The following is a 12486-nucleotide window of genomic DNA, read 5'->3' as shown; positions in this document are numbered from 1 at the left end:
AGTCCATGACTCCTTCCACTAACCAGCACCTTGTTTTTTTCTTGAGAGGGTCTTAGGAAGTTTTTTAACCTCAGTGGACAAATGCCCACGCAGAGTATCAACTCACCACACCCTGGGAAGGGCAGCTTCGGTTGTCCCCAATCCTCTCTGATGACAGGCTAAGTCACAAAGCAGCCCAGAGGGGGGACACCATGACACTAAATTCTCAAGAGTGTTTTCAGGAAACATGGAGGCCCAGGGTGGCAGGCAGTACAACACACACAGCAGAGGTTTTGTGCTCTATCAAAGGCACCTGTCCATAGAGCAACCTCTCTCCACATCAGGAGAATGAACATTTCCCTCCAGGGTGGGAGGGGAAGAAGGCCAGGACAGCAGCAGCACACAGCTCTTCCTAAGGAAGGGGCTTGTTAAAAACAGCCAAAGCAATATGGAAAAGGGGGCTTCAGGCGGCCTACCTTTGCCCTGCAACATAGGTATGCTCCAGGAAGAAAGGAATTCAAAAAAGAGAAGGCTATGGATAAGAACCAGTAAAATAAATGAGAGAAAAAGCTATTGCTTCCAATCATATAATATATGAATTTCTTCCACTTGTCAGCTTGTCAAAAATGGAATCCTGAGTCCTCTCAGTCAATTTCAAGCATTTCCTGCCTAGTTAACATTAATAGGGGGAGGCAGGGAAGAGATGGGGGTGGCATCTGATAAGTGCTGGGGGAGCCCTGCTTTAGAAAAGCACATTAACCCTTTTTGCCTGTTCCCGCTCCTGTGGGGGAGATAGACCAGGTGGGCTTAATTGGCTCTGAACAAAGTCCTTGAAAATCCCTAGAAAGCTATGCAACCAGATGTCACTCTCTGGCGCTGAGTGTTAAAGAGGCATCATTGTAACAAGCCCAGTGGAAGGTGGATGGCAGATTCGTTTTCATGAAATGAAGCTCCCATCCTTACTTTACAGACATTTTAGGATACTCCTCCCCAGAAAAAAGACAACAGTGACTTACTGTAAAAGTTTACAATTTAAGTTCTGAGTGTACCACATAAGGGTGGAAATGAAGTTAAAGGGCATCTTGTCAAAACAGTAATATCCATCGCAGTTACACCCCCACCCCCAACGCCTGCCTGCATCTACCATCGTGTTCTATGCCACGTTCTCTGATTTTTAAGACTAGTCCACATTTCCTTCTGGCATTGTGGGAAAGACCATTTTTCTAGGAGGCAGGAGTCCTAGATTTGAGTTCTACTTTCATCTTCTGCAATCTGTAGGGCCCAGAGCACATCCTTAGTGACAATGAGCCTCTGTTTCCTTCACCATCACCATCAAGCGGGACTACTTCCTGTCATGTCTGCCTCACAGGATTACCAGAAGGACCAAAATTTTCATTTTCTGGACATCTGCCAGACACCTGCTTTATACCAGAATGGATGTCCAGGTGAGAGGGATATGAAGTAATGCAGAGTTGACCTAGACTCAGTTCTGACCTTGGGAAACTCACCGGACAGCCAATGTGAAAGACTGTGCTCTTTAACCAGAAGAGCACTTCACAAAGGGAGGCTATTTCCATTTCCTGTTGCACAACCTGTTACTGTCCCCAAAATTCATCACAGAGTTTGCCAAGCCCTTGTTCTCCTATACCTTTAGTCTACTTCCTCTTAGTCCCAGCTCCTTTCTTTTTACTTGCTTCTAAAGTTATGGCTTCTAGGGGGTTCCTATTGCAGCACAGTGGAAACAAATCTGACTAGTATCCATGAGGATGTGGGTTTGATCCCTAGCCTCACTCAGTGAGTTGGGGATCCAGTATTGCCTTGAGCTGTGCTGTCGGTCACAGATGTGGCTCGGATCCTGTGTTGGTGTGGATGTGACGTAGGCTGGCAGCTGTAGCTTTGAGTTGACCCCTAGCCTGGGAACTTCATATGCTGCGGTCACAGCCCTAAAAAGCAAAATAAGTAAATAAATAAATAAAGTTTTGGCTTCTAAATGGACTCCTCTTGCGAGTAGAGAAGTTCCCAGTTTTTCTTCCAGGTGACACCTTACTGAACAGGACTTCAGAGAAGAGGCGTAGCTCCACCTCTGTGAGACTCTACTCCTGCGTCCAGGATAGATTTGTGAATCAGAAGGAGCCAATATGCAGATGCCTTCTCTACCCAAGGTGTTCAGAGTTAGGACATTGAAAGAGGAATGGAAAGAAATGGCCAGGTTTAGAGATGGCATGTGAAATAATGAACTCTAAAATGGAGAGTCATGCCTTCAACAGGTGTGTCCCCTGAGCTGTCCCAGTGACTGTCTGGGAAACTTCTCTCCACTGTCTATTTTATTTGTTTAGTGGGAGTGAAATTTTGTACCTTATGAACAAATGATGTCTGTATGACATCCTGTCCCAGACAAGGATGGCCCTAGGATACTAGCCCTAGGCTGGCCCACAATGGATGTTTGGGTTTAGCCCAGCAGTCAGTTACATGTCTCTGTGCTGCAGCCCATGTAGGTGTGTATGTGTGTGTGTGTGTGTGTGTGTGTGTGTATTTCACCTGCAGCATATGGAAGTTCCAAGGCTAGGGGTGGAATCAGAGCTGCAGCTGCTGTCCTATGCCACAGCCACAGCAATGTGGGATCCAAACCTCATCTGCAACCTACACTGCAGCTCATAGCAACACTGGATCCTTAAGCCATGTGAGTCTAGGGATCAAACCCGGGATCTGGAGGAGAAAGATGAACATTTGAGGAAAAGAGGGAAAAGAGTATCACCCAGGACCACAATCTTTCAACCTCTGCCCCTAACCCTCAGGACCACCAGCACCTAGCCTACTCAGGCTGCTATGCTCTGATTGCCAAAATGGGTACCCTGGACAGCACCAGGACCAGCCATATTTTGAGCTACTGCAGGCTCAGCATTTCATACCCTGGGCTAGACCTGCAGAGGCCAGCAGCCCCTGTGCCCACGTGCCTTTCTCCAGGCCCTGCCCATGGTCCTGATTTATTCCTCCTCTCTTGGTCCTTTGGTTGAGATCCCAATATGTTCTGTCTCCCCAGATTCATCAAAGTTAGGACCCTGGGGAATGCAAGTGAATGTTTCCTGCATGGGTATGGGGCCAGGAAGTAAACTAGGCCTTGGAGGATGACAAGATATCTGTGGGTGGCAGAGAGCAAAACAATTAAGTTGGGGGTGGAGAGAAAGTGAGCTTACCTTGGGCACTGTGAGCAAGTGGTCTTTCCTCAATGAGCAGGCTGAGGAGAAACCTGAGAGAGAGAGAGATTTACATTGTAAAAAACAGTTTCCAACAGACAATTCCTGGGCAACCGGTTACACAAAGGCACTAAGGGCACCGTGTATCTAAACAGTTCTGAGAGTGAGACCTTGTCTCCCATGGGCCAGAGTTGAGCGACATTCGAAAGCTCCAATTTGTCCTAAGTGAGTCAATGTGCAGAACTAACGAGGTCATCAATTTTTCTTCCAGCTAATGAACTCGTCAGGAAGGGTGTGATGCGGGAAGATGATGAGATGAGCAACCAAACCTGATTAAATAGTTTCATCTTCATCAAAGAATCAGACACAGAGCTGAAGCCCCATTATTCACTGGAAGAGGATAATTACACAGAGGGGCTGCCATCATGCTACCCCTCCCCTCACCCAACTGGATCTATTCTCCTGGGTATAGGCAGTGTATCAGACCTGGGAATGGCCATCTGTTTAATTCAACAACTACTTATGGGCAGCTTGTTCCATGTCAGGGGTGGGCCAAGAACAAAGGATGGAGATGAGTAAGATCTTGTCTTCGCTTTTAAGGAGTTCACGGTCCATCTAGCATGAAACAACTAACCGAAATGGGCTGTGAAAGATGCTCCTCCAACATTTCACACCAAGTGCTATGGGGATAGAGAGGAGTGGGAAAGGGCAAAAGGGGAGAGAACTAGGGATGTCTTCTCATAGGTGGTCACCCTGGAACTGGGCTTTAGAGATGAGCAGAATTTCACTATGGAAAAAAGAGGGGAACTGGAAGGGTATATGAAGCAAAGAGACGAGTTTGAGTAAAGACAAGGTGGTAGGATAACATCCATCTTGTTTGGAGTAAAACACCTCTTATTCAGCTTCACTGATTGGAAGCCATTGCAAACCAGTCACAGGGCTTAGAAACAAAACAATTAGATCTTTTCAAATAATCCAAACTATTCAGTCATTATCAGGCTTTTCGGTATTGTGATGATGGCAGAAGCATTTCATGCTAGCTTTTCAACTCACATTCTCTAAATTAATTCTATGTCATTTATTTATTTCCTTTAAAATTTCATATTAATAAAAATCTTATTTTTAAGGTTTTTATGATCCTATTCTTCCAAGTGAGTTGTTCTAAAATTACTTAAGACTGGAGTTCCCATTGTGGCTCAGCGGTAACAAACCCAACTAGTACCCATGAGGACGTGAGTTTAATCCCTGGCCTTGCTCAGCAGGTTAAGGATCTGGCATTGCCGTGAGCTATGGTGCCTCAGATCCTGCATTGCTGTGGCTATGGCACAGGCTGGCAGCTGCAGATCCAATTTGACCCCTAGCCTGGGAACTTCCACATGCTGTGGGTGTGGCCCCAAATCAATCAATCAATCAATCAATCAATCAAATAAACTTACAGAAGACTAAAGTTTACCCCAATGGCTTTCAATTAAACTTTACAAGAGTTCTGCAACCAAAGAATAGTCCTAAAACATTTTGCATGACCCTAGTAAAATGGCAGATTTTAATTGTTCGTTTTCTGATATAAGCCTTGGTTGCACATGGAAATCAATGTACTCACATCTGGTGAACCAGTTCCAGTAAAGCTAAACTGCTGTAGTAAAGAGACTTAAAAATGTAGGAACTGCGAAAATACAGAAGTTTACGTTTCTGGTGCAATAGTACAAGGTGGAAGCCATGTTCAACATGATCCTTCAAGGACTCAGATTCCTTCCAAGTTGTTTCTCATCTCATGATCACACAGTTGAAGCTGGTTGCTACTTTGTCTAGGGGAAGGGGAAGAGGAAAGGAAATGACCCTAGAACAAAAGTGACAAAATCACTTGGGCTCACATTCTATGAGTACACATATAACATGCGCACAATTAACTTTACTTTTTTTTAGGGCTGCACCTGCGGCATATAGAAGTTCCAAGGCTAGAGGTCAAATAGGAGCATTAGCCACTGGACTATCCCACAGCCACAGCAATGCCACATTGGAGCTGTGTCTGCAAACTACACCACAGCTCACGGCAATGCCGGATCCATAACCCACTGAGCAAGGCCAGGGATCAAACCTGCGTCCTCATGGACGCTAGTCAAATTTGTTTCCACTGAGCCTCGACAGGAACTCCTGGGCACACTTAACTTTAAAGGAGGCTGGGTAACCATGCATAGCAGGCAGCCAATTTTGTTGCTACAGAAGAAGGAGGGAATGGGGTCTGAAGCATAGGTAGCAGTGGCTACCACCATACATCTGGTCTCCACTACCTGTGTGCACGTTCTGCCTCCCACAAAGAGCCCTCTCTCCAAAGAAGACAAGTGCCATCAGTTCTAAGTCCAACATCTCCATGAGATGCACAGTCCTCTCAGGATCAGATTTGGTTTCTCAAGGTCTGGCAACCTAGAAATGAAAAGACATGCCTGTTCTACCCCTATACACCACGCTGGAGCATAATCAGGATAACCACAATGGCATGGAAAACAGAGCAGTTATTGGCCAATATCTATGATTAAATCCTACTGGGGAAAAATGAACATCCCCCTTCCCTGACATGGAGGAAATTCTCTGGTAAGAACCTGGATAGGGTCCCTAAGAAAAATGCATTTATCTTCCCATGTGGCCTCTGGCTTCATCCTCTAAGGAGTCTTCCTTGCCTTTCATCCTCCAAGGCCACATCTGAAGTCAGTAGTGGGAATATGCCCCTACTAGTGGCTGAAGGCTTTTTACATTTATTCTCTGCTGGTTCCGGTTTCAGAGCCTAAGCCTTGCCTTAAGGTTGGGACTGTCTCATGCTTTTACAGGCAAGCTCATGGTTTCTTTGATAATGCTTAAAGTCCGGTAAGGTTAGTTGCTCTGGTTATTTCCATGTACCAGTGAACAGCTCAGGGGTTTTTTTGACCAAGTTTTTGAGTTTGCTTGACCCATGTTTCTCCCCTTGCCCCTCACTCTCTCCCCTTCTTTCTTTTTCTCTCTCACTCTCTCCTTTAACAGTCAGCACTATGAAGCCATCTGAAGGACTTTGCCAGACTCCTTGAGCAACTGCAATTTTATCTTTTGCTGTTTGAGATGCAGAGATAGCTCTTTTTTACGGCTTCAACTTTCAGGGCTTTCTCCATTCTTTCCCATCTCTGCTTGCATCTTTGCTTAAAATCATCTCTTTCTTATAATTAATATCTTACTAAGAGCAAAGATAATACACATTCTGGCTCTTTCTTCCTGTTCCTTGAGAGCTATATTCTTGGTAGTTCCATGGTCAGCCTTCAAATTATAACAAGAAATGGTGTTACTAAAGAGACTTTATCCTGGCATAATAGAGGTCATTAGCTGTCTAGCTGGAAATACGTGTGTCCTCACCATCTGCCATCTGACAGCTCAGCCAAGTCTATGTAATTTAGGTTTGGGTTATGGCAACACCACACCTACAGTACTAGTGTTGAAATTATTAGGGTTGAGCTAGGTTGCTATAACAAAAAGGCCAAAAAAGAGAATGGCTTCAAGTATATATACCTTTGTTTCTCTTTCTATAGCAGGTCTGAAAAAAATGATCCACAGTGACGGAGGGACCAAGGTTCCTTCTAAGTTATAGCTCCAACATCCTCTAGAGTACTGTCACCGTCTGCATGAAAATGGGGCTCAGCGTGTCCATGTTTCAGTCAGAGGGAGGGAGAAGGAGATCTTGGAGGAGGCTTACCTAAAGCCCAGCTAGAGAAATGGCATCTAGCTTGCATTCTATCGGCAAGAAGAATGTCACATGACCAAATCTAAGTACAAGGGAGGCTGGGAAATGCAGTGTAGCTGAGATTGACTGCAAGTGTAATAACAAAGGGAGAATGGATTTAGGTGGACAGATGACAATTTTTGCAATACTGCCTAAAATTATAAAGGTCTAATTTGTGGATCTTTTGCATGGTAATTTCTTACTAAGCTCTAGGAAAAAATAGACTTAAACCTCTTCGTTTTGCTACAGAAGCATACAGTAACCACTTACTCTGTGCCACTGTCAATAGCAATTGATTAGAAGAAAGGAGTCATAAATAAAAACAATAGTCTCTCACCACTGTAAACTACAAGCAATAAATAAACCCATGGCTTCACAAAAAGAGCTAGAGATTTTCACCATCTGAAAAAAACACTCCCACGGAATCCAGGTAAACCTCAGCAGAACTCTAAGTTTCCACTGAACATAGTGTGAAACCCTTAAGACTCTTGAAAGGACAGAGATGAAGGCTTATCAAGAGTTCACCCTGTAATTTAGACGCAAGAGCAAATCTTCACTTCTGCAAATAGAACAGTATGAGCAATTTTTCAGCTGTGGGTTAGGAGAGCCAAATGTTTGGATTAGAGGAGACTACTTTGGTATCCATAAGCAAGTGCCCCCACTCCCTGCCTGCAAGGTAGTCTCCCACACCCTACCATGGCAGCTAGCTCTTACAACCTGACCCTAGCTGAATCTTCCCAACCTCAACCCCGACTTTTCTTTCCTCTATGTTCCCTGAACCACTTGCTCTCTTCTGAGCATATTATAACCTTTCGTACCCTTATCCCTATGTGCATACTGCTTTCTCGCCTTTGTCTGGAATGCTCTTCTCCTTTATTTCTGTGTATTGGAACTCTGTCCTTCCTAATGGTTACTATGTCTGTCAAATCTTTTCTGATCTTGGAGTTCCCGTCATGCTCAGTGGTTAACGAATCTGACGAGGAACCATCAGGTTTCCGGTTTGATCCCTGGCCTCGATCAGTAGGTTAAGGATCTGGCGTTGCCATGAGCTGCGGTGTATATCAAAGACATGGCTCAGATCTGGCATTGCTGTGGCTCTGGCATAGGCCGGTGGCTGTAGCTCCGATTAGACCCCTAGCCTGGCAACCTCCATATGCCTCCCATAGAAAAGACAAAAAGACAAAAACAAACAAACAAAAAAACCAAAAAAACTTTCCTGATCTTTCTAATCTCCTGCACTTTATTTCTGCAGTTTTTTGTTCCTTATGATGCATTACATTCTACCCTGTAACATTTGCTTGTTTCTTTGATGAACTCTGACTAAACTTAAATTCTTCCAGGGTAGGACTGACTCTAAGTCACCTCTGCATTCCTGCAATGTCTAGCCTAATATCTTAAGGTAGCAGGTACTCAAAAAAAGTTTTTCCCATTACCACTCCAGTCAGAAGTCTTGAGACCTATGTATTAGTTTCAATCAAAGCTCTCTTTAGGGAAGAAAAAGTATTTCCTCAAATGTCTAGGTAGTCAGTAACTGATATGCATTCAAGGTATGATTTTAGATGTAGCAGCAAGGAATTGCATCCCAAGCATGAATTTATTCAACTATTCATGTAACCAATATTCTTTGTAAAGTGTTTGGATAAAAAAAAAATTGAGGAGTTCCCATTGTGGCTCAACAGGTTAAGAATCTAACTAGAATCTATGAGGATTCGGGTTCAATCCCTGGCTTCACTCAGTGGGTTAAGGATATGGCGTTGCTGTGAGCTGTGGTGTAGATCGCAGATGTGGCTTGGAGCTCGAGTTGCTGTGGCTGTGGTGTAGGCTGGCAGCTGCAGCTCCAATTTGAACACCAGCCTGGGAACCTCCATATGCTCCGGGTGCAGCCCTAAAAAGCAAAAAAAAAAAAAAAAAAAAAAAAAAAAATTATTTTGAGCAGCTCCCATAGTAGGTACAAGGAATCTAATACTGAACAAGACAGGCTTGGCCCTTTTCACCAAGGAGTTTATAGCGCAGCTTGTCAGCATCAAATCCATCAGCAACCACAGACATTAATTGAGAGCTCATTATGTACAAGGTATCATGCCAGCGCTGCACATTGGCCAGGGTGTGGAGAGGGGAGGTCACATACAGGGTCAGCATCTGACTGAGGAGATAAGACATGTACAAAGGCAATGAAAGAAGCAAAAATACTGCTAAGCACCATATGCTCCTTACCAACCAGACATCAGTCATCATGTGATGCAGGTCTTTGGAGGCAGGATATATGAAAGATACTGAGGGACTTGTTCATGGCCTTGGCAAATGGCTGGGTTTGGATGTAGGGGAAAGAGGGAGGCAGAGGACCTTCTAGAAGGTAAGGGAAGAATACACAGTGAGTTTAAGAAAAAACAAAGCAACTTTACCAGAGCAAAGCTGTCACTCATCCCTTTTGTGTTAATTCAGTTCTCACAATGTGCAATGTACTGGCAAGGTGCTGTGTGGTCATCACATAGGTATAGGGTGTGGTCCTTGTTTTAGAGAAGTTACAGTCTAGACAGGTGCAAAAAGAACCAGCAAGCAAGGCAAGCATTTCATCTTCTGGTGTCATTCTCTATTTCGACTTAAGGGTGGGGAGCGTTGTCTCCAGAAGACCACTGTGAAGAGGCTCTTTTGCTTCCTGGTAATGGAAGGAAGACCCTGAGAAGTCTGGTACCTAGCTGATGACTTTGTCTCATTAGCCAGCTAGTATTTAAAGAGACATTAAATGGTGATATTCAATAGAGATAGGGGATCTAGCTGGATAAGCAGGGGCTGGCAAGTTGGGTGGAGATCCCAAACTTTCCTCCCCCCACCGCAGCCTCTTAGAATTACTGGCCATCTCTTCTCCTAATTCTTTCTAGAATAGCTCTTCTTCCACTCTCCTCTAGTGTTTAACCATGACTCACAGTACTTAATAGAGATACCCCAAGGTCATTTCTCAGAGCAATGACAAAGAAGACAATAAAATTTCAATGAAAGAATGCATTACCTTCATTCTGAAATGCCTTCCTCAAGCAGAAAAATGTAATCAACATGTGAGTAAGGTGGGAACTATCATGTATACAGAAAATCATATCCCCTTGCTTTCTGTCTTCTTTTTTTCTTAGGCCCGTGGCCTCAGCATATGGAAGTTCCGAGGCTAGGGGTCCAATCGGAGCCACAGCTGCCGGCCTACACCACAGCCACAGCAATGCAGGATCCAAGCCACATCTGCAGGCTACACCACAGTTCACGGCAACGCCAGATCCTTAATCCACTGAGCGAGGCAAGGGATCGAACCTGCAAACTCAAGGTTCCTAGTCAGATTCTTTTCCACTGCACCACAATGGGAACTCCTGTCTTTCTTCTTATCCTTTCTGCCTCTGCCCAGGCAGGGCCAATTGTTTGGTCAATATACAAATAAATGCTGGAAAGGAGGTGCAGAAAAAAGAAACCCTCCTACACTGTTTGTGGCAATGTGAATTGGTACAGCCACTATGGAAAACAGTATGGAGGTTCCTGAAAAACTAAAAATAGAACTACCATATGATCCAGCAGGAAACCATATATCTGGGCATATATCCAGAGGAAACCATAATTCGAAAAGATACATGCACCCTAATATTAGTTGGAGAACTATTTACAACCTAAATGTCCATTGACAGATGAATGAAGAAAGAAGATACGGTACATGTATGCAATGGACTATTACCCAGCCAAAGGAAAAAAAAAAGAATGAAACAATACCCTCGGCAGCAACATGGATGGATCCAGAGATTATCATACTAAGGAAAGTAAATCAAACAGAAAGGGAAATATCATATGACATCACTTTTATGCGGAATCTAAAAAAATGATACAAATGAATTTATGTACAAAACAGAAAGAGACCCACAGGCATAGAAAACAGACATATGGTTAACAAAGGAGAGGAAGGGGGAAAGATAAATTAGGCATCTACAATTAACATATATACGCTACTATATATAAAATAGATAACAAGGACCTGCTGTGCAGCATGGGGAACTCTACTCAGTATTTTGTAATAATTTACAAGGGAAAATAATCTGAAAAAAGATAAATATATCTGAATCACACTGATGTACACCTGAAACTAACACAACATTGGAAATCAACAATACTTTAGTTTTCTAAAAATGCTAAATAAATTTTATGATTTAAGAGCCTTAAAGCTCTAATAATTTTCCTTGGCTCTTTCTTTTCCTACTTGAATAAGAAATGTATTGTGGTTCTAACTTTTGATCAGCATTATTCTGGAATAACACACATTCTCACGAATGACCTCCTGTGTCTGGAAGAGATCATTTTCTTGATAAGCCCCCTGACTCTCTTTTTGCAAGTCTGGCAGCATAGTTTATTGGCTTTGTAATGTGAAGCTCTTGCCATTAGGGACTGAGCTAAGATCACCAAACTATTTCCCATACATCCTTAGCCGAGCTTTGAATCACAAAAGTAGTAGAAGGCCCAGCATGATATCTCCTCCGAAACGAGCAATCCCTTAATTAAACAGAAGTAAATAGAGGTTACAACGTGTTCCTTAATTAAATAGATGTAAATGCCCAATCACTGTGCTTTCCACACACATCAATTTTGCATCATCTCATTTTCCTGTTTGCCCAGTGGAAATGGAAATTCTGAGGCTCTATTTTGGTCCAAAATCTCCCAAGAGTGCCTGACAGGCTGGGCATTCAATCATGAATATTTACCTACTGGTTTATAGAAATCTGTGGCTGTGTCTATTCTTCCTTCTTTTGGCATCGGTGGGTTTAGGAATTGCCATGAGCTTTACATTCCTGGACCATCAAAGAGAAGTGGCCCTTCCTTTGCCCAACAAAGCATCTTGATTCTTGCCTTGGGAAAACACCTGGAGACTGTGATGTGAAAAGGGCATCTAACATAAAAACTGAGCCCTCTGTGTCAGGTGGCACTGGGTGGCCTTCACAGTCACCATACCTCAAATCTGCTGCCTCTCTATACACCCAGTCTCCAGTTTAGGCAAACTCTTCCTGGGATTGTAAATAGAATTCATGGAATCTATGATGGTTAATTTTTATGTGTCAACATGGTTGGGCTATGGCGCCCAGTGGTTGGGTCAAACCCTAGCTTAGCTGTTGCTGTGAAGGTATTTTACAATTGCCATGAACACTTGCCATCAACTTGCTTTAAGCAGATTACCCTCCATGATGTGGGTGGGCCCCATCTGATCATGTGAAGGCCCTAAGAGAAAAAACTGAGATTTCTTGAAGAAGGAATTCTGCTTCAATGCTATAACACAAAACTCCTGAGTTTCCAGCTTGCTGGCCTAAACTACACATTTCAGATTTGTCAGCCTCAACAAAGGACATGAGCCAACTCTTTAAAATACCTTACTGTCTTGTGTGTATACATTCCATTGGTTCTCTTGCCCTGGAGAATCCTGAATGATAGGGAATGTATCTGAATAAGGTGTGAACATTCTACTTCTGATATAGACAGAGGAGCCCAATTCAATCAGAGCTTAAAGCAAGCTAACGGATCACGCCCTGGAATTGCTAAGGGGGGAGTGGGAGTGGGGTA

The 12486-nt window shown here is 43.6% G+C and overlaps 1 long non-coding RNA gene across 1 annotated transcript in view; it reads right to left on the bottom strand.

Annotated features, from left to right (window-relative positions):
• Nucleotides 1-12486, bottom strand: part of LOC110260996 (uncharacterized) — a 625553-nt gene that overhangs the window by 148514 nt on the left and 464553 nt on the right. The window contains exon 5 of the long non-coding RNA XR_014810176.1: nt 3174-3226. This is a non-coding gene — a long non-coding RNA (uncharacterized LOC110260996). The remainder of the gene's footprint in view (nt 1-3173; nt 3227-12486) is intronic.

The sequence above is a fragment of the Sus scrofa genome, chromosome 1 (genome assembly GCF_054392235.1).
Source record: "Sus scrofa isolate SSC_HxYL_T2T_F1_AM1 chromosome 1, Sscrofa_HxYL_maternal_Yorkshire_Landrace_v2.0, whole genome shotgun sequence".
Classification (NCBI taxonomy): domain Eukaryota; kingdom Metazoa; phylum Chordata; class Mammalia; order Artiodactyla; family Suidae; genus Sus; species Sus scrofa.
The sequence above is the reverse complement of the archived record's forward strand: the minus strand, read 5'-3'. Positions and strand labels throughout refer to the sequence as shown.